Genomic DNA, 22,242 nt, shown 5'->3' with positions numbered 1-22,242 from the left:
ATGTCTGGGCCCCGAGTGACACCCTGTAGCTACCGAGTGAGAACAAACCGGTAGGAGTCGTCTCCGAAACGGTGAACTCCGAGTTATCTCTGTCGTACAAAGTCACCGTGAAGCACCTCGCCGTCTTCAAGTTGGCCTCTACACACTTCACCAGATGTTGACTGAATTGTTGTTTGGTTCCCAGCTGGGCCTCAGCCTCTCTCCCCTTGCGAACGAATAGTTCGGCCAACCTCCCATAAGTTTCCTTCACCAGCGAGCACACAGGGAGATTCCTGACCCCTTCAGGATTGAATTAACACACTTGGAGATATTTGTCGTCATGTGACCAAATCTCCGACCCTCATCCCGATGCTGTATCCACAATGAATACTCAATCCGGTTCGCCCACTCACACATGGCAGGGTCTTCAGACCGCAGAATATCAAACCATTAATTGAACTCCACCTCAGTCTTAGCATAGGCTGCATTCACAAGATTCCTCCTAGCGTCCTTGCCCTTTAAGGTCAGGGCGAAATTTGCTGCGACATGTCGAATACAGAATGCACGGTAAGCAGCAGGAGGTAGCCATCCTCCGTCCAGAGTCTCAAGGGCAGCCTTGATGCCGTGATGCCTGTTTGATATTACCAACAGACCCGGCTGCGGGGTCACGTGCTGATGCAGGTAGGAGAGAAAGAAGGACCAGGACTCGGCATTCTCACCCTCAACCAGTGCAAATGCAACAGGCAGAATGTTGGAGTTCCCGTCCTGTGCAATCGTGACAAGCAACGTTCCCCCATACTTGCCATACAGATGGGTGCCGTCAATACTGACCAAGGGCTTGCAATGACGGAATGCCTCAATACATGGTGGAAACGTCCAGAACAGTCGGTGAAAATAAGCTTGCGACTTGTCCACTGACCCCCAACACGAACAAGGCTCGTCCTAAGGACTGCAACAGTATCAGGCATTGTCAGCTGAACTCCTAACACCCACCTAGGGAGCTCATTGTACGACTCATCCCAATCACCATAGATGTGGGCAACGGCCTTCTGCTTCGCCAACCAAACCCTCCTGTACATCGACCTGAACCCAAAGTGTGCTGCCGTTGCATTCAGGAGCACCTTGATGGTCACGGATGCATCATCCCTAACCATTGGCATGATGAATGTCGAGATCACATGATAATCCAAACTCCTGTGGTCGCTGGAGATGGACGTCGCAAGACACGTATGTGGTCTGTTGTACCGTTTGACCTCCCAAATGCCCTTGCGCTGCCGGAGACTAAGCCTAATCAACCATGTGCACCCATTCCCAAACTCAGAACACTTCCCAACATACCGGCGATAGTCAGACTCCACCACCTTGTACTGTACCCCGCGTAGGATCCTGTACGTCTTTACACTTAACACAACCTTATTTTTATCTTGAAACTGCTGACCAATGTGAAACTCTGTCAGACCTGCACACCCTTCGGCATCTCTAGCACCAAATCCAGCAGGCTCCCCAGGAACCCCCTCCTGCCTCATGGCATCCAAGTCCAAAGATGAAAAGTGTGGAGGGTACTGCTGTGTGCTAGAGCTAGAACCACCTCCCGCCCCAGCTGGCTCACTCGCTCCAGTATCATCGCCACTGTCATCGGCAATGATATCCGGCTCCACATCATCATCGTCTGGATCATCCAACAATGCATCTCCCAGACCAGCCGGTGCAGCACACTGTAAAGAGGTCAGCACAGTATCCCCTATTCCAACCTCGCCCCCTCCACTACAATTGAGATCAGCAACGAACGAAGGGGAAGCAACAAGCTCGACCAGAGGTTCAAACACAGGGACGAAGGAAGATGCACCAACAGGTCTGGAACTAGAACCGGCTACCGTGCCTACAGTGGGGGTATTCCGGTTCAAACCCCCCGAGCTGGATACCACGTCAACCAACTTCGCCAACAGTTCAGGTGTCCTAACTTCGGAAAACTGCCGACGACAATGAAACATGACCTGCAAGTCATCATCACTCCTGATCGTGAAACAATCATACTTCACGGTTTCCTGCAGCACCGAGATTGGAATGCGATAGAAAAACTTCTTAACCCGTTTCACGCCTTCCAGACCAAGTTTTTGTAGTACAGAATTAACCAGGTCATCATAGCTCGTCATAGGCCTCATAAAAATACTGAGAGGATCCTTATCGGTGAACTTCACACCGGATCGTGTTTTTCTTTTAATTGATCCTCTTTGGTGAACCAACACTACAAAACTCTCCTCACTAGCTATTTTTCCACTCTAATGTGATCAATTCACGTTCAGACCATATTTATACACGTCTGGTCCTATATAATTCGAACCAGCCTAATTCGAACTATACATTGTGTAATTCAAATTAGTCAGTTTCGAATTACTTGGGATTGCGTGCTGGGGAGTAATTCGAATCACCCTGATTCGAATTACTGTTTGAGTGTAATTCGAATTAGGCCCCTTCGAATTAGTGTGTGTTTGGGTTTGTATATAGTTCGAATCGAGTTGATTCGAATTATATGTACATGGAGTTCGAATTGAGCTGCTTTGAACTACATAGAAACCTGCCTTAGTTGATTCATGAACCACATTTTCGTTTGGCGGATTTGTGTAATATTTCCCTCTCCTTAGCTTAGTTATGTGGTTTGTCCCTTTTTTTCTTGAAAGAAAGATTATATGTAATGTAATGTGAGGCAGTAAAAATTAAAATTCATTATTAATTGGTTATTTTTGAAACATTGAAGGATGTGTGTGAAGTGTAAACTATGTTACAGTACACTAAGGGAATTTTTCTCTTGTTGCAGGAGTTGTTTTGATTTCAGGTAGATTAGACTTTCTAATAAAAAAATGTACAGTACATTAAGATTATCTTGTTATTTATCTCACTTACAGATAATGAAATCTCATTTAATTGCAAGGATTTAAGAAAATTATCTTGTTATTTATCTCGGGTTCTTAGAGATCCAAGTGTCTCAAAAGATGTTTTGAAATCTCGGGCAAAAGCATTAAAGAAGTTAGGAACCATCTTTCAAGTAAGTTCCCCCCCAGTCTATGCAAATATGATTTTCACTTATGCATGGATCAAAGACTTCGTTAAGCACTTCTTACATTTTGTTTATATCTGATTAAGAATGCTCCATCATACTTCTCAGGGTGCTAAATCTGCTTATACTAGGGAGAACAACCTGCGACATGAATGTGAGAAACCATTATCAACATCATCATTCTCCATCACGATAATTTTGTTAAATTTATTTGATGTGGTTGTGAATGAATTAACTGATGCCTACGCTATCTCTGAGTTTGGATTGGATTTCAATATTGTATATTCACCAAACTTTGTTTACATGCTATCAGAAGCACCACTCTTCGCTGGAGGAGCAGTGGTTCTGGATTCTCCTTCAGATTGGAAGACAGAGCTGAAAAAAGGAAGGAGGTTATTACTGCAACCTTGCATCTTATCTTATTGATTATGTTATAGTCATTGTGATATATTGATCCTTTGTTTCCCTCAGTTCTTCTCAAAATTGGAAGGGAAAATTCAGGAAAAGGAAGCTGAAAATACTAATTTCCAAGAGAAATCAAAGGTGTATATGGCATGGGTTTATGGCTTAAATGCACCAAGTTAAACTTGATGCAACATGCACTATGGTAATCCAATTGAGTAGATTTAGGTCAATCTATTATGCACCGGATTTGAGCCATTGGGATTACCTTAGTGCATGATGTACCGAGTTTAAAGTGATGCATCATAGCATTCTCCCTAGCGCGAACAAAATGGATTCTATTCCTTGTTTTGATCTTAGTTTTCTAAATTATTTTCTTCATTTTGTCTTGTGGATTTTGTGCAGGAACCTCCTCCAGAGGTTGAACTCAAGAAGGTAACTTATCTCTCACAATGCCTTCTAAAGAATGTATTTGATATTTGAAGCTAAAAATATATGCTAAACTCAACTACTAACTAGAAATTTTGTATTTTTTACTTTGCTATATGTTATTTATTGCTTGGTTCTTTAAGTGTTACATTAAGAATATTTTCCCTTGTAGGTGTAGATTGTGTACAAATAAGGACACTAGTGCCTTTATTCCTTTATCTTGCATTACGTTTTTTCCTTCATTGTCCTTATAAATCTCCGATAAATAAATTCCTCTCCTTTTACAAGCCTTGCTATATATCTAATCTGTTGCAGGAAAATCTTTAACATTGGCTGACTGACTCAAAAGCTCGAGACCAGTTTGTGATTCGTGCTGGCTAAGATACTAAGGTGTTGTGGAATGATGCAAGACATTTGAAGCCTGATCCAGTTTATAAGCGTGCAGTCAGTAGTTTTCGGGACCTTTACTTCATTAATATGATAATATGATGTCGTAGTCAAAGTTTTTGCATGATTCATCGCTTCTTTAGATTATCTTTGCTTTTGAGATTGTCTACCGTTTAATGTATCTTTCATGTGCAGTTCTGGACTGAAAGTTTTGTGCAATGGTCTCCAATGGGTACATACCTGGCAACCATACATAGGCAAGGAGCAGCAGTTTGGGGAGGTTCCACAACATTCAATCGTCTCATGCGATATGCTCATCCCCAAGTCAATTTTGGTCCTTATCCATGCAATATTGTTATATGAGCTATGTTCTTGTTACTTAAGCAATGAAGGTACCAACTGCAGGTTAAACTTATTGATTTTTCACTTGGTGAGAAGTTTTTGGTAACCTATAGTAGGCATGAGCCAAGCAATCCTCGATATGCAAATGTAAGATTTCCTTGTTGTAGTATCTATTTTATTCTTACAGAGGGTTGTGATAAATATATTCGATGTGAGAACTGGAAAAGTCATGAGAGATTTTAAGGGAAATGCTGATGATTTTGCTATTGGAGGTATTGGAGGTGTTGCAGGAGTGTCATGGCCCATTTTTAGGTAATTATTTGTTTTCCTGCCTTGGCTTGTGACGGTGATAGTAGTAATAATTACTATTGTTATCATTAACTTATTGGAATGATAATATTTCTTTTAGATGGGGTGGAGGAAAGGACAAGTACTTTGCAAGACTTGGAAAAAATATAATCTCTGTGTACGAGACAGATACATTCTCTCTTGTTGACAAGAAATCCTTAAAGGTTGAAAGTGTAATGTATTTTAGCTGGTCACCAACTGATCCCATCCTTGCACTTTTTGTTCCTGAATTGGGTGGTGGGAACCGGCCAGCTAGAGTAAGTTCATTTTCTGGTCACTTGCTGGTCGATTCATAATACTTGCTGGATTGAAAAGCCTAAATGGACAGCTTGAATTTTATACTGTGGATGAACTTGAAACCATGGCAAATGCTAGTTAGTTAATAGATTTAAATGATGAAGATGGTGAACCTATGTCTGAAGAGTGATTATTTCATTGTAGTTGTGATGTTAGTTAGTTAATAGATTTTAACTGATGTAATTAGTAATTTGAGAGTGTTGTTTACTTATTGGTGTTGTCTATGATATTAAATTGATGAGTTATTTTGGTTATTGTTTAAGTGTGTTATGTTATTTTGGTTATTGTTTAAGTGTTGTTTGCTTTTGTGTTAAGGTGTAGGTTTTGTGTTAATGATTTTTCAATATTTGATGGCTGAAATTAAAATTTTAGTAAAAATGATAATTGAAAAATTAGGATCAGCCATGAAAATTTGGTCACTAAAATGCTTGGTTGCTAATTAGGCGACCGATTTAGCGACTGAAATGTTGGTTACTAAAATACAGGTCCACATTTAGTGACCGAATTAGAAACTTAAACATTGATCACAAATTAGCGACTGATTTAGCGACCGAAATAACGTTTGCGAATCGGAGACCGAAACACTGGTCCCAAATTAGCGACCGATTTACTTAGAGACCGATTTATTTTGTTAGCGACCGATACTCTTTGGTAAGGGTTTGGTAGCCTTGTTAACAAATCAGTCGCTAAAATCGGTCGCTAACGTTTAGCGACCAAAGTTGTCGCTATTTTCTGATTAGCGACCATGGTTTTAGCAACCACCCAAATTGATCGCTAATCCGGGTAATTTCTTGTAGTGGTTTCTCTTTTTAAAATTCATTTCTATTAGAAAATATATATAATGTGAGATTTTATTATTTTATAAACATATTTAAAATTAATTAAATCATAATAAAAATTAAATTTTATTATATGTTTTTTACGTGTATATTACTTCTACGCAGATAACTCAAATAATATTAGAATTATCTAAGTATCTAATTTTAAAATTAATAGTAAAATAATAAAATAATTATAATAAAAAAATTTTAAATTGTCTAATATTTGAAATATGTTATTTTTATTTTAAATATTTTATTTTATTTTAATATTTTGATTGAAGTTAAATTTTTTCTTCAAAAATAATATATCTTTTCCGTTCTATCGTGTTTTATGTTGTACCGGTAGCAATCGCAATTATGGTATTTGCAGCAATGCTTGTATAGTGATTTGACAATTAAAGTAATAGAAGAATAAAAAAGAAAAATAATACAAAAAATATATACGCTTTTGAATTTTAATATGGAGGCATAGTTGGTGCTAGACGCTGATATGGAGAAGAGGGGTGCTTGACATTGGGGTGGTGTCAGGGAAAATAGAATTCGAACTGTGCGACTGGAAAGACGCAACTCGGACCGTGCGAGTTCCTGCTGCCAAAGCGGACCGTCCGATTTGTTGCTATCCCCATCCACGTATCGTTGGTCAGGTGCTCCCCAGAGACGGTGCCCATTTAGCACAACCAACCCCCTCTATTGAATGCGTACCCAAGGATTTCACTTTCCCTTTCTTCTCCCGCCAGCTTCGAAGCCTTCATCTTCTTCCTCCCTCAACCATTTCTGCTTCATCTGTTTGAACTAAAAAAAACTCAAATGTCAAAGAAATCAAAACCTAGAAATGTTGATCCTCCGGAACTTCACATTGTAAAAATTACTTTAAATTATTTTTTTTATATACATGCAAAAACAGAACCTAACAAAAATAATATAAAAAATATTTATTATATAAATAAATAAATACAATAAAAAATATAAAAGAGAGTACTATAAATTTTATAATGTTAAACAAAAAAAATATTCTATAATTTTTCTAATATTACCCGTACTCTTTAATTTAGTATTATTTTGGACTATAAATTTTCATTATTTATGGCTCTATTGTTATTTATTGTTACGATGGGTAACCGGAGATTATTGGGTTGGATCAGTTTGGCTGGCCCAATCGTTTGAATGAGGAAGTATCCAAGCGGATTGATGATCCAAGGCCCCCGTCCGACTTCGGTATGAGAAAATAGGGGGTGGTACCTGCAAAGACACTCCGATGCCAAAGTCAGCAAAGGGAGCAAAACAGGTCTAGCGAGTATTGGGTCTGAGTGATACCTGAAAAGTGTCAGTGTATTTATAGTGGTGAACCCATAACCACCGTTGGAGTAGTTCCGCCATTTAAGGTGGATAACCGTCCCTTTATCTTAGGGAAGTTGAGATATGGCTCTTGGAAGTGGGTAGAGAGATTTTAGGGGCAGTTACTCATTTGAATGAGTGCTTATCTGCCAGCTAATCCTTGTTCCCGACTTCTTTAGGGCAAGTTGATGGTATTTTTTTGTGGAAAAACGAATTTTCCAAAACACCTAAAACTAACCGGCAAGTGTATCGGGTCGTATCAAGTAGTAAAACTCACTTAGAGTGAGGTCGATCCCACGAGGATTGATGGATCAAGCAACTTTAGTGGGTGATTAGTTTAGTCAAGCTAAATTGAGTGATTCGAGTGACAATTGAAGCAACAGAAAGTAAATGACAAGAGAAATTGAAGTTGCAGAAAATAAATTGCATTGAAACTTAAGGAGCAAGAAATGTAAATTGCAAGAATCTTAAATGACAAGAAATGTAAATTGCATAAAATGTAAAGGGCTGGGTGCTGGAAGCAATGCAAACAGAGAAGCAAAATTTCAGTGAATAAGAACTTAGAGCAATTGCAAGAGTTGTAAATTGCAGGAAATGTAAATTGGAAGCAATGCAACAGAAAGTAAAACTACTTGAAGAATGAAAACAGAAAGACTATGCTTAATTTGCAGCAATTTAAAAGAAGGTTGAAGATCTCAGGAGTGGAAGAGACTAGAAAACAAGTCTAGATCTCAAATCCTTCCTTGATCCAACAAGAAAACAATATTGCAGAAGAAAAAGAAGATGAAAGCAATAAAGGAAACTCAGATTTTATGCAGAAGAGGAACAAAGAGATTTCAGATCAAGTGAAATAGAATTCCTTCAATTCTTGATCCAAAATTTAAAACAGAAATGAAAACTAAGAGAGAGCTCTCAAATTCTAATGCTCCTCAGTGGAGCCAGCCTCCTCCTCTCTCTAATGGAGCTCCTCTTTTGAAAATGAGAGTGATGCCTTTATATAGGCTTTTTACAAAATGAAAATAAAATGAAATTGAAATGAAAAACAAATTAAATGAAAATCCTAATTCTAGCTTGTTCTTGTGCCTTTGAGTGATGATGTGGGCTTTGCCTGCTTTGGATTTGAAGAGAGATGGGTTTGGTTGGCTTTGATTCAATTTGGTGAAGAATTGAATTTAAATGGAATTTTGGTTGAGTTTTGGCCCAAGTGCATCTCCCAGGGGACGGCTCAGTTGGAAAACCAAACTGAGCATTCCAATTCCTTGCTTGTCCAATTTTTTGCGTACGTCCCAGCCTTGGCCGTGTCCCATTGTGCGCACAAGGCTTGCTTGGTGCCTTTGGTCCGTGTCAAAATGTGGGGAAAAGGGGGGAAGTAGTGCTCAGTTGGGAAAACCAACTGAGCTCCCCTTGTGGCGCCTTGCTTTTGTCTTCAAGGTCCCAAGTTCAACTCTTGGTGGAAGAAGTTTTGTGAGCCTTTTCCTTGAATTTTCTTGAGTGGAAGCCCGATAAAGCTAAGTTGGAAAAGTGAACTGAGCACTATTTTGCTCTTGCCTTGCTTTCCTTGTGTCTCCCCCTTCGAGCCTTGGTGAAGCTACTTTGGTTTATTTTTGCTTGTTTTTGGTCCTTAAAGATTCCTTTCACTTGTGCCTCAATTTCATGCCAAATATAGACTATTATACATCGTTGGAAAGCTCTGAATGTCAGCTTTCCAACGCAACTGGAAGCACATCAATTGGACATCTGTAGCTCAAGTTATGGCCCTTTGAAGAAGGCATGGTCATGCTGTAAACGCCCAACTTTTAACTTAGCGAAAATTCTTGCCTCCAAGCTAAGTTTCTTGTACGGCAAAGCTCAGTTCACTAATAGCTTTGAGTGCTGGTTGTGATTTTTCTTGATTTGGTCATGGGCCACGCTTTTAAAAGCGTGGCCTAAGGCTTCAAAGTGTGCTCCAACTTCAAAGTGTGCCCCAAAGTTCTTTTTTTCTCCTTTTTAGCTTATTTTGTGCTTCTTTTTCTTCTTATTTCCTACCAAATTTATAAAATTAAAAGATCAAGGAAATATACCATTTAAGCATAAAAAAATGCAATATTTAAGCACTAATTATCAATTTCTTGTATGAAAAAGCATAGAAAAAGATGACATGATGACATGTCATCACAAGTCGTGGTAAGAACCGACTTCATAGAGAGAAGGTCGGTGTAGCGCGAGGCTCAATCCTTCGGATTGGGCCTTTCATCTGGACCTGGGCCTTATCATTGGGCCAGGGTATGAACAGTGCCCCTACTCAAGTCCAATTTCTTTTAAGACTTGGATTCGAGTGTTCTACTCGGGGACGTAGCCGACTTGTGAGGGAACCGACGTGATTGTTCGGAACCGACGTGACTTTCGTGACTTTTTGGTTTTCACAGTTACGTCTAATCAAATGTCGCGTCCGTTAGAGGTTTGAGTAGGTATTAATTACCTTGGTAATGGTGCACCCATTAATGACCGCTTTCCGTTTTTACCATTATGCCCCTAACGTATCTATAAATACTTTCCCTCTCTTTCGTTGTTTCGTTTCTGCGACTTTCCAAATTTTCTTCTCATCCGTTCGTGAAGCATTTTTGCTTGAAGGCTTTCATTTTCCTCTACCTTTTTCCAGGCAAAGGTTGGTTCTTTCTCCCCTTATCTTTTACTAAGTGCTTCTGTTTGCATGCTTTTTATTATTTAGAGGGAGGGAAGGTGACATCGTAGGTTTCTGTTTAATTTCATGCCCCCTTAAGAACTCTCGTTTTTGATTCTTTCCCCTTTTTCCTTTGTAGGTTTTCATCATACCTTAGGAAAGAATGTCTTCTGTAGAAGTTCTTGCTCAATGGGTCGATGTCACGGTCTTAAGAGAGGAACCTTTGGCCGATACCGAATTTATCACCAACCTTCGCACTCATCACCGAATTTGTACTTCTGAGGAGGATGAGCCGAAGTATGAATTGGTGGTCCCGGGTCCGGAAGACCGGGTTTGTTTCGGGAGGGCTTCTGAAGTAGCCCCTCATTTCTTTTACATGTATGAGAGTATGATCACCCGTCTGGGCGTTTTTCTCCCTTTTTCTGATTTTGAGGTTGCCATCTTACGTCACTGCCGAGTTGCTCCTACCCAGCTTCACCCCAACTCTTGGGGCTTTCTGAAAATCTACCAGTTTATCGGCCATGCTTTAGTCTTTTCGACTTCCTTGCGGATTTTCTTTTATCTTTTCCACATGACCAAGCCCTTCAGTGGGCAAAATAACAAGCAACAATGGGTGTCTTTCCGAGCTATACAAGGTCGGAGAGTTTTCACCCTTTTTGATGAATCCTTTCAGGACTTCAAAAATTATTTTTTCAAAGTTCAAGGTGTAGAGGGTCACCACCCCTTTTTCCTGGATGAGAATTCTTCTCCTCGCTTTCCTCTATACTGGTTGGAGGCCTCCCCCTGTGAGAAATATAGTTTGGATGATCTGGATGAAGTGGAGGCAGCCATTGTGGGGTTCCTCCGAGAAGTGTGGGGGAGGGCCCCATATCTGGATACCAAAAAATTTCTCTAGGGGTCGCCGACCTTTGTCCAGGCACAACTAGGTAGCTTTTATTTTCCTGCTTTGTTTCCGACTTGCGATATGTTTTTACCGACTTGTCTGACTTTTTGGCTACTAATTGTTTGTTACAGAGATGGCGAAGAAGAACTCCAGTGAGTCTTACCAGAGAGTCCAGGAGGCCAAGGCGAGGTCCCGTGCCAGGACCGGCGGCGCCAGGGTAGCTGGTCCTCCTCTTCCTCCTCCTCCTCCCCCTTCTTCCCGAAGTTTGGGGACTCCTTCTCAACCCATCATCATTTCCTCCTCGGCTTCTTCTTAGCCGCCCCCTCCTCCCCGATCTTCTCCTGAGCCAGAGAAGAAGAAGCACAAGACTTTAGAGTCTAGCTCTTCTTTTGAAGGTGAGGCTAAGGTGGATGCTCCTGCATTTATCCGGAAATACATCTATCCCCATAATCATATAGGTATGGATGAGGTTTCTATCCGGAACCACCTCACTATTCTCGCTCAGGAGAATGTCAGGGCGGCGGCGGTGTGCACCAAGTTTCTTGATATTTTTGAGAAGACTCCTCTTAGCTCTCTGTGTTCAACTTCAAGGGTTGAAGAGTTGGAGGAAAGGCTTCTCATATATCAGAAACATGAGAAGGAGTTGAAGAAGGAGGTCGCTGAGTTGAAGGAGGAGAGGGATGTCCTTCGGGAGAAGGAGAGCAAGTTACAAGCCCAATGCAATATGGAGGAGGGCTTGAGGAAGAAGGCCCATGAGAGTTATTCGAGTTTGTTCGAGGACCTTGTGGCGGTGAGGAAGGACTTGTTGAATTCTCGGACTGCTTATGCCGAGTTGGAGGACTCTATTGCTGAGGGAGCCGAGGAGGCCTGGAGGATTTTTAAGGAGCAGGTCAGAGTCCTTGCTCCCGACCTTGATCTCACTCCTTTGGATCCTGACAAGATTGTCATTGATGGTGCCATAGTTTATCCTCCTCCCTCCCCTAAGCCTGTCACCGATTCCGATCTGAAGACTTGGGCCAGAGGATAATTGAGTCCCCTCCTCGTTCAAAGGATGCTCCGAGTTCCTCAAGGCCTTATGGGACCTCCTCTCCGTCTCCTATGGATACTTCTCTCCCTGGTACTGATGGCGCTCTGACTACTCTTCCTGGCTCTGGTGGTGATCCGACTACTCTTCCTGGCTCTGGTGGTGATAATCTCTAAAAAATTTGTTGGCTATATGGGGGCCCGGCCTGTGGGCCCCCTCTTTTTTAAACTCTTTTATGTTTATTGTGGTGATTTGGTTGACATTTCTCTTGGCCTTTTGAGGCCGTAAACAAAATATTTATAAATACCCTTTTTTGGATAAGGGTTTAAGTCACCTTTTGTGTGCATGCTTTTCTGTTTTTGATACTTTAGGGAATTTCTTCGACCTTTTTGAAAACCTTTTTTCTTTGGCTTGTCTGTCCTCTTGAGCTTTTCGCTTTTAGGACAGTCTTTTTGCTTTTTGATAGGTTTTTCGATCTCTTTTTCACTATTCCTTATACTCAACTTTGTGACTTATTGAGTTTTTATGACTTAGTTTATTTTTGCGATGCGTTTTCCTTTCTACTCGGCTTTTCACCCCGACTTATGAGTCGGTATGTTTCCGAGTCTCTTACCATCAACTTTATAACCTCTTTACACCGACTTGTACCTCATTCTTTTATCCTGACGACCATCTAGGTCAGTTCATGGGATTTTCACGCTTTGTCGAGCTTAAGTCGGCACGTTTCGTAGAAAGAAAATAAACGAAAAGGAATTTATAAGAGATATTGTAAAAGATCTTTATTTATTTGGGAAGGCACTTTACTGCTACTAAGGGTTTTTAATAGTCTATTCCCCCTTAGCCTCTACTATGATGCCTCATTAAAAACCCTTCTTCAGAAAAAATCCTTTGATTTTTGGGAAAAAATAGTGAAGTTGGGAAAAGAGTACATCAGTGAGTAGAGTTCGCTTTTAACTATAGTACCTTTTCATATTACAAGCATGCCACGATCTTGGTAACTCGGTGCCGCTTAGGTCGATCACCTTATAATAGCCTTTTCCTAAGACTTCGCTAACTTTGTAGGGTCCTTTCCAATTGGCAGCGAGCTTTCCTTCCCCCGATTTGTTGACTCCAATGTCGTTTCTGATCAAGATCAAGTCGTTTGGGGTGAAACTCCTTCGAATGACTTTTTTGTTATATCTGGTAGTCATCCTTTGTTTCAATGCTGCTTCTCTTATCTGGGCTTGTTCTCGGATTTCGGGAGCAACTCGAGCTCCTCTTTGTGCCCCTGTATGTTCCCGATTTCATCATGGAGGATCACCCTTGGGCTTAGCTCATTGATTTCCACTGGTATCATAGCTTCTACGCCATAGACAAGTCGGAAGGGTGTTTCCCCAGTGGCAGATTGTGGCATCGTCCGATAAGCCCATAGCACTTGTGGGAGCTCTTCTGTCCAGGCTCCCTTTGCTTCTTGTAATCTTTTCTTTAGCCCTGCCAGTATGACTTTGTTGGCTGCCTCGGCTTGTCCATTGGCTTGTGGATGTTCCACCGAGGTGAACTGGTGTTTGATTTTCATACTGGCTACTAGGCTTCTGAAGGTAGAGTCAGTGAACTGTGTTCCGTTGTCTGTAGTAATGGAATAAGGTATTCCATACCTTGTGATGATATTTTTGTAGAGAAACCTCCTACTTCTTTGGGCTGTGATGGTGGCCAATGGTTCTGCTTCTATCCACTTTGTGAAATAATCTATTCCCACGATCAAGTATTTGACTTGTCCTGGCGCCTGGGGAAAAGGACCTAACAAATCCATTCCCCATTTTGCGAAAGGCCATGGAGAAGTTATACTAATGAACTCCTCGGGGGGAGCCACGTGGAAATTTGCATGCATTTGGCAAGGTTGGCATTTTTTCACAAATTCTGTGGCATCTTTCTGCAAGGTCGGCCAGTAGAATCCAGCTCGAATTACTTTTCTGGCTAGCGACCTGGCTCCGAGATGGTTTTCGCAGATCCCGTTGTGGACCTCCTCTAGCACTTCAGTGGTCCTTGAGGTCGGTACGCACCTCAACAATGGCATTGATATTCCTCTTTTATAAAGGATATTTTTCACCATAGTGTAATATTGTGCTTCCCTCCGGACTTTCTTAGCCTCTTTTTCCTCCTTGGGGAGGATGTCGAATTTTAGGTATTCGACCAAAGGATTCATCCATCCGAGGTTTAGCCCGGATACCCAAGGACATCTTGTTTGCCCTCTGCTTTCTCTATAGAGGGCTCTTGGAGAGTTTTCTGGATCAGGCTTCTATTATTCCCTCCTGGCTTAGTACTTGCTAACTTGGAGAGGGCGTCTGCTCTGCTATTGAGATCCCGAGTTATATGCTTAACCTCAGTTTCAGCAAAGTGCCCGAGGTACTCCAGAGTTTTTTCCAGGTATCTCTTCATGTTTGGATCTTTGGCCTGATACTCTCCATTTATCTGGGAGGTCACCACTTGAGAGTCACTGTATATCATCACTTTCGTTGCCCCGACCTCTTCTGCCAGTTTCAATCCTGCAATCAGGGCTTCATATTCTGCCTGATTATTTGAAGCTGGGAATTCAAATTTGAGGGATACCTAATGTAGCGGAAAACGATCCGACACAAAACTCACCGGCAAGTGCACCAGGTCGCATCAAGTAATAATAACTCACGGGAGTGAGGTCGATCCCACAGGGATTGAAGGATTGAGCAATTTTAGTTTAGTGGTTGATTTAGTCAAGCGAATCAAGATTTGGTTGAGAGATTTGTGATTTGCAGAATTTAAATTGCATAGAAAGTAAAGGGAATGGGTAAATTGCATGAAATTAAAGAGAACTGAAATTTAAAGTGTTGAATCTTAAAGAACAAGAAATTAAATGGCAGAAACTTAGAACGCAAGAAATGTAAATTGCAGTATCTTAAAGTGCAAAAAATGTAAATGGCTTGAATTGTAAAGGGAATTGGGAATTGGATTTGCAGAAAATAAACAAGGAAAAGTAAAATTGCAACAAGCAGAAAAGTAAAAGATGGCTTGGATTGAACCGGATCTAAAAACAGAAATGTAAATGAGCTTGAAAAGTAGTAAACAGAGAATGGGAAATGGGAAATCCAGATCTCAGGACCCAAGAAACTAGAAAACCAAGTCTAGATCTCAATGCCTTCCTAGATCCAACAAGAACAATTGCAAAGGAAACGAAGAATTGTAAATTGCAGAGAAAGTAGAAGACAGAAGCAATTAACCAAATGGAAATTCAATTATGCAGTAAAATGAAACAGAGAGATCTCAGGATGAGATTGAAACAGAATTTCTTCAATTCTCCCACCCAAGATCCAAGACAAGGAAAGTAAAGAGTGCTGGGCAAGAACAAGGAAGAAGAGAGATCAATTCTCCTCCCAAATTCTCTTGAATTAAAACAACAATGCCAAGAAATGTAAAGTGAGCTCTCTACTAAGTGTACTAATCAAAACCGAAAAGAAAAGCTCTTATGAAAACTAAAAGGAAAGCTCCCCTAAAAACTTAAATCCTATGCTATTTATACACTTTCTTCAAATGGTCTTCAAGCCTTCAATTGGCCTTTGCTCTTGATGGAATTGGGTTGATAGAGGCCTTGGTTGATTGCTCTTGGAGTTTGGAGAAGAACCGAAGTGAACCGGGTTTGGAATCATGTAAGCTTGAGTAAAAGTTTGAGGCAAACTTTTACTCAAACTTTTCATATCAGCCACCCCATCCTTGCTGCTACCAACGTTTGAGCCAAAGTTTGGGGTCAAACTTTTGCTCAAACGTTGGCTCCCCCTTGCACACTAATGGCGCCAACGTTTGCCAAAAAGTTTGAGGCAAACGTTGGCGCAAACTTTTGCTCTCCAGGGTGTGTTGTTCATGTCGCCAACGTTTGCCAAAAAGTTTGAGGCAAACGTTGGCGCAAACTTTTGCTCTCCAGGGTGTTGATTTGTGATGCCAAAAGTTTGCCAAAAAGTTTGAGGCAAACTTTTGCTCAAGCTTTTTGCCCAAAAGTTTGCACAAAAGTTTGAGGCAAACTTTTGGTCCAGCTTTTTGCTCCCTGGTTCATTTTCACTTATTCCAAAAGTTTGAGCTAAAGTTTGAGGCAAACTTTTGCTCAAACTTTTTGTCCTCTCTTCCTCCTAGCCATTCCTCTTTGCTTCAACCTTTCTCCAAGCTTTCTTCACCTATCATTAATCAACCAAACACATCAAAGCTATGCTCAAAATCATGAGATATTCATTCTTTCATAATATGTGACAATTATAGCGTAAAACCTCATGAAATTGCATTAATTCATCTATGGTTGATTCAATCAAAGGAAGCATGAAAATCTACCCAATTGGCTTGCTTATGGCTCAAGAAAGTGCATAATTCAAATGAAAACATAAGAAAAAGGCTAGTGAAAATAGGCTAAGATGACTTGTCATCACAACACCAAACTTAAAGCTTGCTTGTCCCCAAGCAAGAAATGAATTATTGAGAAGAAAGAATGAAATGGAAGATGATGTTCATGCTAGCAGAGTATTATTGGTAGTTCATGGGGTTTTATGTGGATATGTAAACACTCACTTCTTATTGACTCTTAGGCCTAGAAAGTCTTCTTCAAGCATCAAGCAACACACTGCTATAACCTCTCATTATTTCTTTATCCTTGGCTATTATTTTGTTCATAAGCTTTATTTGAGTGTCATGTGTAACAAGTTCATTGATTTCTTTATACTTGACACATTATTCACTATAGACACTTGGCTCACATTCCTTCTTAAAACATTGATGCCTAGCACCTCTTTGGGCTACTAAATGCCTTGTAGTTAGGTTGCTCTTGATAGTGGACTTTCAGCTGATGATCCCAGGTTAGTTAACCCAAGTCACCGAGTGTTGATGCACTCCAAAGAGCTTAATAGTCCAAGCAGATCCTAGTACAAAGACACCACAGGCATATATTCTAAGGTTCAAGCTATTGGTGTCTAGCTTTGTTTCTTTTTGTTTTTCTTTTGTTCTGTTGCCATTTTTGGCTTTTTCTTTTCTCTTTTTTTTGTTTTTCTTTTTAACCAAGGATTTTTATTTGATTGAGATTCATAGACAGTAGGCCACTTTCTACTTAAGAGGAGACATCCTAGTTCTCTTATTCATTAAAAGTGAGCTATTATGCAATCACACATTCATACCACCACTTACTTTTATTGTACTTCTATCTAACAGAGAACTATCTCACTTCACATTCAAACATTTCTTTTATTGAATTAAAAATGCAGGGGACAAAGCATGCTTTTTGTTAAGTGAAAGTAAACACACAAGCACACACTTAGACTAGCTTACTTATTTTAAGAGTGATTCTACTTGTACTAGATGAACACTTTAGCAAGACACAAGTCAAAGCATTTTTCAACAGCAAGAGTTAAGTGTAGATACAACCTATTGGTTTGCAGTTCTTTTGTTCTTCCTTCTGTTGTGCCCCTTTTGAGTCATGATGCATAATGTCTTCAAATGGTGGTTCGTTCCCTGCACAATTCTCAAAAGTTGCTTGCTTCTCAAGCCCTTAGGTGACTGGTTAGTATGCATGAATTGAGTGTGGCTTTTTGGATTCAATTTGGTGTGGGAACACCAAACTTACTTCCTTGCCACTGTCTCTAATGCAACAGGTTGTACATTTATAAATTCTTTTGGCCTTGCTAAAGGTTATGGAACCAAACTAAGAAGCAATTAACTGGTTGAATAATTTGTCTGATTGCTTGGAGCTATCATTATGCAAGAGGTGAGAGTATGCTTTTAAATGAGATTTTGGTGGAACACCAAACTTAGAATCCTTCATTCTCCCTTAAATTGTTTTGGTGTGCAACACCAAACTTAGATCCTTGCAATACAGACAAACCTACTCAACCTTTTTATTGAAACAGCTATGAAAAGAAAACTACCTCAGGTTGGGTTGCCTCCCAACAAGCGCTTCTTTATTGTCACTAGCTTGACATCTCTTTCTTTGATCATGGAGGCTGAAAAGCATAGTGCCTCAGCTTTTCTCCTCTTACTGTGAACTTCCTTCCGGTCTCCTTTTTGATGATCTCTAGGTGTTCAAGTGAAAGGACCCGGTTCACAGTGTAGTATTCAGATGATTGTGGGGACACCTTCATTGGTTGGGTGTTTAACACTACTTTATCCCCTGGTGAAAAGCCTTCAGTAGGGATCTTCTTGTTTCTCCACCCTCTTGGCCTCTTCTTCTTTTCTTTCTCAAAAGATACTCCCTGCTTTGGTGGTTCCTTATCTGAGATGTTGAATTTCTCATATGGAGGTTTTGGATCTAGTTCCTCCTTGATTTCTTTGGTCTGTTGCACCATCTCTACTTCTTTCAAGCATGGATTTGGAAGTCTTGAAGCTAACTCATTGACTACCTCCTTCAAACTTTGATCTCTGGCCTTATCCTCCGTACACTCTTCTTCTTGAGTGGGCTCATATGGGATTTTAAAAACATGGAATGCTAGGTGCTCATCATGCACTCTCAGCAACAATTCCCCTTTTTCAACATCTATCAGTGCTCTACCCGTAGCAAGAAAAGGCCTCCCTAGAATGATGGGGGTGTTAGGGTCCTCCTCCATATCCAAAATGACAAAATCAGCTGGGAGAAGGAATTTTCCCACTTTTACCAGTACATTCTCTACAACTCCAACTACTTGCTAGATGGATTTATCAGCCATTTGAAGGAGTATTCGTGTGGATTTCAGCTCACAAATTCGAAGCTTCCTCATTAGAGACAAAGGCATCAAGTTTATGCTTGCACCAAGGTCACAGAATGACTTTTCAATTGTTATGTCTCCTATGGTGCAAGGTATATAAAAACTCCCAGGATCATCTTTCTTCTTTGGTAACTCTCTTTGGAGAATAGCACTACATTCCATTGTCATCTCAACAATTTGTCCTTCTTTTAAGGACTTTTTCTTTGTCAGCACTTCCTTCATAAATTTGGCATACACTGGCATCTGTTCAAGTGCTTCTAAGAAAGGAATATTGATGCTGAGGGTCTTGAATATGTCCAAGAACTTTGAGTATTGCTTATCCTCATTCTCTTTTTTGAACCTCTGAGGGTATGGAAGTTTGGGGATATGTGGCTTCACCCCTTCCTTCTTCTCTTGTAGTTGTGTTTCAAGGATGTCCTTATCTCTCTTTGAGCTTTTTGCATTCTTGATTTCTTGATCTTCTTCACTTCTCTCTTCTGTCTCTTTTTGTGGAACTTCTCTGTTGTGTTCTTCCTGATTGATGGCCTTCTTCTCACTTTCCACTATAATTGCTTTGCACTCCTCCCACTTTGTAGCTTTTTCTTTGTCCCTTGAATGGTCTTGAGTGGCACTAGGGGATACATTTGATTGGTTCTCATCCATCTCTACAATTCGTTTAGCCATTTGTTCCATATGCCTCTCAAGATTTTTACTTGTTATGGCTTGATCCTTCCGTGCTACTTCCTGATCTTGTCTTGCCATCTCTTGATTTTTTATGAGTTTCTCCACCATTATCTCTAGATTAGAGATTCTTTGGGAGTCTGGATTTAGTTGTGGTTGTGTAAAGTGAGATGGTTGTTGCTGGAAGTTGTTTGAACTATTTGTGGGGTTGTTTTGTGGGTGAAATATGGATGTGGAAGGTGGATGATGGTTGTTTTGGTTAGTGACTGAATTATTGGGTGGATAATAGCTGGGATTTGGGTGGTCATTTTGGGGTTTTCTATATGGATTGTGGGTTATGTTTTGCTGGTTGTTGTTCTGGTTGCTTCTTGAGTTGTTTTGGTTTGAATTCCTTTGCCATGGTTGTTGGTTTTGAGTGTGGTTATCTCCCCATCTGAGATTTGGATGGTTCTTCCAGGATGGATTGTAGGTGTCACCATAAACCTCATTTTGGCCTGAACCTTGGTTGTGCACATATTGAGGTTGTTCCTGCTGCTGATCTTCTTGGTTTTCTTTATTTTGCCCCCATGTGGTTGATGGTTGGCTTGTATTCACTGCTGCAACTTGCAAGCTATCAATCTTTTTAGCCATCTGCTCAAATTGTTATTGAATCTGCTCCTGCATTATCTTGTTTTGAGCTAGGAGGGTGTCAACCCCTTCCATTTCTAACACTCCTTTCCTTTGTGATGGCTGGCGTTGTCTCTGATGAGCAAAGAAATATTGATTATTTGCCACCATATCAATGAGGTTTTGGGCCTCTTTAACTGTCTTCATGAGTTACATTGAGCCTCCTGCTGAATAGTCAAGTGCCTCTTGAGCTTTTATTGTCAGTCCTTCATAGAAATTTTGGAGTTTATCCCATTCATTAAACATCTCAGGAGGGCACTTCCTGATTAGAGCTTTGTATCGTTCCCATGCCTCATACAAGGGTTCAGCATCCATTTGTGTGAATGTTTGTACTTCAGTCTTCAATCTAATAACTCTTTGAGGTGGGTAAAACTTGGCAAGGAACTTGGTTACTAGATCATCCCAGTTGTTGATGCTGTCTCTTGGGAAGGATTCTAACCATTGAGTGGCTTTGTCTTTGAGAGAAAATGGAAATAACAGCAATTTGTAACTGTCAGGATGCACACCATTGGTCTTCACTGTGTTGCATATCCTCAGGAAGGTGGATAGGTACTGGTTTGGATCTTCCAAGGGGCCTCCTCCATAGGAACAGTTGTTCTGCACCAAGGTGATGAGTTGGGGCTTCAATTCAAAGTTATTTGCATCGACATTTGGGGTAAGGATGCTACTCCCACAATGCCTTGGATTAGCAAGTGTATATGAAGCCAAGACTCTCCTCTGGGGTTGACCATTGTTGTTGGCCATTCTCACTGGTGGATTTGTTGGATTTGTTGAGTGTTCCTCCAATTCATGATATTCTTCATCTGATTCTTCCTCTCCAGCAACATTTTTTTCTCTTGCTTCTCTTCTTAGCCTTCGGAGGATTCTTTCGTCAGTTTCGTGAAAGGTAAGGATCTCTCTTCTTGTATCTGACATACAAGCAAAACACAAGAAACATACAAAAACCAGTGACACTTCAATCTATTGCTAGAATGAAGTTTGAGTTAGCTTAAGCAAAAATTCAAACAGTTAGTGGGTTAGTCCAAAGTTAGAGAAACGGAAAATAAAAATGCTAGATCTAGATCTCCACTTCACTTAATCATTGTCAATCAATTTCAATCCCCGGCAACGGCGCCAAAAACTTGATGTAGCAGAAAACGATCTGACACAAAACTCACCGGCAAGTGCACCGGGTCGCATCAAGTAATAATAACTCACGGGAGTGAGGTCGATCCCACAGGGATTGAAGGATTGAGAAATTTTATTTTAGTGGTTGATTTAGTCAAGCGAATCAAGATTTGGTTGAGAGATTTGTGATTTGCAGAATTTAAATTGCATAGAAAGTAAAGGGAATGGGTAAATTGCATGAAATTAAAGAGAACTGAAATTTAAAGTGCTGAATCTTAAAGAACAAGAAATTAAATGGCAGAAACTTAGAACGCAAGAAATGTAAATTGCAAAATCTTAAAGTGCAAGAAATGTAAATGGCTTGAATTGTAAAGGGAATTAGGAATTGGATTTGCAGAAATTAAACAAGGAAAAGTAAAATTGCAACAAGCAGAAAAGTAAAAGATGGCTTGGATTGAACCGGATCTAAAAACAGAAATGTAAATGAGCTTGAAAAGTAGTAAACAGAGAATGGGAAATGGGAAATCCGGATCTCAGGACCCAAGAAACTAGAAAACCAAGTCTAGATCTCAATGCCTTCCTAGATCCAACAAGAACAATTGCAAAGGAAACGAAGAATTGTAAATTGCAGAGAAAGTAGAAGACAGAAGCAATTAACCAAATGGAAATTCAATTATGCAGTAAAATGAAACAGAGAGATCTCAGGATGAGATTGAAACAGAATTTCTTCAATTCTCCCACCCAAGATCCAAGACAAGGAAAGTAAAGAGTGCTGGGCAAGAACAAGGAAGAAGAGAGATCAATTCTCCTCCCAAATTCTCTTGAATTAAAACAACAATGCCAAGAAATGTAAAGTGAGCTCTCTACTAAGTGTACTAATCAAAACCAAAAAGAAAAGCTCTTATGAAAACTAAAAGGAAAGCTCCCCTAAAAACTTAAATCCTATGCTATTTATACACTTTCTTCAAATGGTCTTCAAGCCTTCAATTGGGCCTTTGCTCTTGATGGAATTGGGTTGATAGAGGCCTTGGTTGATTACTCTTGGAGTTTGGAGAAGAACCGAAGTGAACCGGGTTTGGAATCATGTAAGCTTGAGTAAAAGTTTGAGGCAAACTTTTACTCAAACTTT

The 22,242-nt window shown here is 40.3% G+C and overlaps 1 long non-coding RNA gene across 1 annotated transcript; it reads left to right on the top strand.

Moving 5' to 3' along the window:
• Positions 1–4,173: 4,173 nt before the first annotated feature.
• On the top strand, positions 4,174–5,441 carry LOC112777550 (uncharacterized). Its single transcript, XR_011877701.1, has 4 exons — positions 4,174–4,309; positions 4,448–4,576; positions 4,658–4,906; positions 5,004–5,441. It is a non-coding gene; the product is annotated as an uncharacterized lncRNA (long non-coding RNA).
• The last annotated feature ends 16,801 nt before the right edge of the window (positions 5,442–22,242 follow it).

Source organism: Arachis hypogaea, chromosome 19, assembly GCF_003086295.3.
Source record: "Arachis hypogaea cultivar Tifrunner chromosome 19, arahy.Tifrunner.gnm2.J5K5, whole genome shotgun sequence".
Classification (NCBI taxonomy): domain Eukaryota; kingdom Viridiplantae; phylum Streptophyta; class Magnoliopsida; order Fabales; family Fabaceae; genus Arachis; species Arachis hypogaea.
Note: the sequence above shows the minus strand (reverse complement) of the source record. Positions and strands in the feature narration are given on the sequence as shown.